The following is a 5,026-nucleotide window of genomic DNA, read 5'->3' on the forward strand; positions in this document are numbered from 1 at the left end:
ACAAATTTTCGTGAACCAATTTCCTTAATTAAGCTTGTTGTACGATGATTCTACTCCTGGCTGTTCGTTTACGTATTTATTTCGCACCGACGCACGCGAAATCGTAATGGCGATCGATGGGATCGTTCCTTTTTCTCTAATTGACCGACTCAACTTTGTTTCTCGTTTACGACACCGGTAAAGTATTTATATAAAAGACAAAAATTGAACGTTTCTCTTTATGGGAACTGTTTCTATGTTTTCTTTATATATTTTCATAGTAAATCTATGTTATTTATATCCTTGTTAGAGGGTTAGAATATTTTCTTCTTTCGATAGTTAACCTATATTCGATAGTTTAAATTTACCTATTTTTACTTTTTGATGGGTTATAAAATAAACGTAAGTTAAACAATTAATTGTTCTCGGTAAAAACCGAAAAGAAACGGACAAATATCGAAAAATTAATCCGACAACACAAGAATTGTCATAAAATTAAATGATCAAAAGAAAATGCAGACTCTCAAATCAAATTTACAAACCAAGACACGTTTAATATTAACGAGTTAACTGTGGGATTTGAAAAATCCTTTATGTGGCGTATAATAAAATCAACCAACGACGAATACACACGTTGAACTCAGAACAAAGGTATCCAACATATATTAAAATAAAAAAACAAACTAAAGTAAAATAAGAAAAAATTGTTTATTTCAAAAGGTAAATAATTGACTGTCAAGAGAATTATTATTTCGTGCTTCAACATATTCGTCAAAGTAAACTGGTTAACCCGTTATCCTATGATTTATTTAGCTGTAATCGATGCAACTACTTTATCGTTAATAATTTACTAATAAACAAACACAATTCAATGCATATTCTACGTCTACGTTCGCTTAAAAGCTGAACGATTAACAATACAAAACTAACATCCAATTTACATGAAAGAAAAATCTAAATAACACTGAGATTTATCAAATTCAGTTTGAAATTATCGCCACGAGTCCGTCACGATATTACAAGTGAAGGGATTAAAGGACAGAATATTATAACGAAATATCCCAATCATAACCGATCAAGGATCGATCATAACCGTGTGGATCAGAGTCGGGTTACGGTGTTTCCGCGGAAATTGCGGCGAAGACTTCGCTGAACACGGAAACGGAAACTAGTTCCGGGCAAGATCAATACCTAAGTTGTGCAACAGACTGTCTGGCGCAAGCCTTGTGCGTTGCGTGTGCCCCGTGCGCGTGCAACGCCTCGCTGCGAACCGGTGCAACGTGCAATGCCACGATCTCATCGCGTCACGGGCACACACGCAGCCAGCTAGCCCTCGTCTAGCTCTGCCTATTGGCTCAGGTCAGTATCATCGATATCAACGACTGACAACCTAGACCAGGCCTGTCCAACAGGCCTTTTCGCGGGCAACGGCAGCCACAGATGCCCACGGGCAGAGCATTGGGCAAAACCTCTGGCATACGTCCCCTGGATGGGGGAAATACAGTTGTGTTAGTGTCCGTGCGTTAGGGCCTTAAGCCTTTGCACTCGGAAATTTCTCACTAGAAATATTTAACATTTTTGACGAAGTGAACACGATATTCTTGAAAACACAAGTATATTAAGGAGCAAAGCTATTTTATTTCACAAAGTTCAACATTAAATGTCGTATTTTATAGTTTTCATGTGTCAAATCAAGTGGTGACTGAGAGTCACCTCCCGAGTGCAAAGGGTTATTTCAGGAATTATTAAAGAAGTTAGTTTGAGAACTGAGAAAGTTTTAGAAATGAATTGAAAATCGGAGTCTGATTAAATGCGTCCTTCGAGTTTTTATAGAAGAATTTCGGAAAGATTTAACTGCTCGGCAGTTTTAGCGTTAACACAAACTACCAGACACGTCAAAATGACTCATTCTTGATGTCTTATTTTTGCAATTATTAAAAAGATAATAGATGTTTCTTTGAGGAATTATCAAAGAAACCAGTTTGGCAATAAACGAACTGAATTGTGAATCAATGAAAGTTTCAATAGATGCAGTTTTGGTTAGGGAATTTCTATGGACGAATTTCAAAGTGTTTATTTGACTGTTTGGTAGTTTTAATGTTAACCCTTTGCACTCCAAAAATATTTCACTAGAAATATTTAATATTTTCTGATAAGATACAGACGACGTGTTTTGAAAGGAACTTAACGATAAATCATACGCAGAGTAAAGAGCAAAGTTTTTTTTGTTTCAATATTTCACATATCGATTCATTATACAAAGTTCAAAATTAAACATTAAATATTACATTTTATACTGTATTAAATCAAGTGGTCACTAAGAGTGGTCATTGGAGTGCAAAAGGTTAACACATTCGCGACAGACAAATTTTCTGCTCTGATAATCCTACTCGTTGCCAATAAAAACGAAGAAAATCTCAAGGTGATTGTTGCAAAGTTCTAACATTAAAAAAGCGAGAATCATTAGGAAATTGGTTTTGCAATATTGGTCTTGTGACTTTAACCAGTTAACACATTGCATACTGGTAATGAGAAGTTTTTGTATAAAGACTACTAGCTATGTAACTTTGCTAATTATAATAGCATTTAAAAAGATATTAAATTTCATCAGAACTGATTATCTATTTAAAATATATTACATAACAATATGATTGAGTTTATATATATATTAATAAGTTGATCTTATTGAAAATCGTTGTTCGCACAATTCAGTTTTCTGAAAATTAACGGTATGCAATCTGTTAATTGTTTCACATATAAACGTCATCTTAAAGCTTGAAATGATACTAATTTTTTTAACAATGAACTCTTTATTTCTTCATGTAAGCATGTCATTTTTCTTTGCTTTGCTTTAGTTTTTCATTAAACTGTACCCTAGATGCATTCGTTCTGCATTTGACGAGTAGAAATTTCATTTTTTGATTTTATTGCGCACGAAACGAGAGATTTTTCAAACTAAATTTCACAGTTAATGGGTCAAATCATTCGTTTCCTTCGACGTGATTCTCGGACTTGGCCAAAAATGGCCTGAAAATGAATCATAATGGCGTCTGTTCGTTGGAAAAGATTCAAGATGACTGTTCTTCATTTTATTTGAATTATTTTTGTAAGGAGTCACTAGTGAGTGATACTATTTGGTAATATATAATGACCTTAGTAATATAGAATGATTTGAAAATAGTTTGTGAATTGTTTTTGTATAAATATCTTTGGATTAACTTATTAATTGTGGTATGGATATTTGGATTTTCATTTCTACGTTGTTAATTACACTAGCTGCCACTTCTATATTGATAATTTTTTAAAATATAAATAATAATTGAATAATCATAAGCGGAACAAAAGTTTTATAACATAATTTTTTCCTAAAAATAAAAGAATTTGTTGATGAAGAACGTCAGTCGACTTGGTAGAAACGAATTATTTGATGCGTCTACTTTTCAGTGATTTCCCACTATCCTCCTTGTTTCAATGACAATTTCTAAACTTTGGTGAAACAATATGTTCGTGTCAATACAAACTGCAACAAAATCTTCACCAAAATACTCATTTATCAACAAAAACAAGTAAACCATTACCTAACCATAGAATCATTGAAAATATTAAGTCACCCTATAAATAATATGGTTTTTGTATACTTCTTTATTTGCAAACTTTAAGATAAATCTTTCTCAATCCAATTACAACATAGTATTCTTTATTGCTTTATAACTTAAATAAACATTTCAGTAAATAATTTATTATCTCAATTATCTTAAGTTTACTATTATCCAATTATAACGACCTGCAACTGCCAAAATTCAATTTAAAGAACAACGAGGTTGTTTGAATAAATTGGCAGACGAGGAGTTGGAACAATTGCTCTCATCAACAACTCGATCCAATTATAATGTATAAATAAAAAACTTACAAGTAACAAACAGTAATACGTTATAAATAAAAAAATGTTGATTGAATTATTTATTAAATATAAATTTAATTTTACATTTATATATAAAATATATATATATATAATTATTTCTTTATATATGAAATATAAATTTCTATTTAACATAAATAAATCAAAATTCCGTTTCATCGAAAGTTTAAAAATGTTTCTACATGGAAACCGTATTATTCGTGGGATGATCCAATAATAATACAGGAAAATGAAACATTCAACCCGGAGATTTTTCAAGAAACGATAAAGCACGAGCGCGATGGGATTCTATGAACAGACCGAGAGATTCGATCGCTTTCCACCGCAATCTCCGCCATAAAATGGTACCTGGTCACCGCCATAAAATCTTGGCCGTGATTTTCACTGATCTCCCTCCGGAAGCCGCCTCCTTTTTTTATGGTGAACGTTACGTTCGATCAATGGTATAGGCGCGATTCCAGACGCGAATAAAAGGCGAATTCTTCCCGTGTGGAGTTTCGTTCCGCCGGCGACGACAACGAAGACGACGACGGCGGCGACGCGATGGTCACCCGATCCCGACATTGACAGTGAGCGGTGCACGGTTACACACCTGTCGATCGAGCAGCGTGTCTAGGACAGGTGCAATTAACGCGGCTTAGACGGTTAATTGGCCGGGGACCGTTCGATCGTTGCTGGACTGTAGCGGATCTGAGTTGAACCCCTTGACTTATGATTTCTTTCATGAATGTGGGTAACCCCTTGCCATATTATTTCTTTATTTAGCCAGTTATTTATTTTTTAGTTCTTTAGTTCTTTAGTTCCTCATTTAGTTAGTTACTTAGTTAGTTATTTATTTCTTTAGTTCTTCAGTTCTTTAGTTCTTCATATAGTTAGTTATTTATTTCTTTAGTTCTTTATTTAGTTATTTGTTTAGTTAATTATTTATTTATTTCTTTGACGGGAGGATACCATTTACCACAGAAAAGGATGAGATACAAATGAAACATAGTTTACAAAGGAGGAGTTTACAATTCAAGAATTTACTATACACTACATAATAAAATAATAAAAAATGAAGAATTAAATGTAAAATTTGAAATTTCACACAGCTATTTAAATTTTCAGAATACATATGAACTCGGTTAC

General features: G+C 33.2%; 1 long non-coding RNA gene across 1 annotated transcript in view; it reads left to right on the top strand.

Moving 5' to 3' along the window:
* The window catches only part of LOC143174230 (uncharacterized), a 38,254-nt gene that overhangs the window by 5,822 nt on the left and 27,406 nt on the right, over positions 1–5,026 (top strand). The window lies entirely within an intron of this gene.

The sequence above is a fragment of the Nomia melanderi genome, chromosome 2 (assembly GCF_051020985.1).
Source record: "Nomia melanderi isolate GNS246 chromosome 2, iyNomMela1, whole genome shotgun sequence".
Taxonomy (NCBI): Eukaryota; Metazoa; Arthropoda; class Insecta; order Hymenoptera; family Halictidae; genus Nomia; species Nomia melanderi.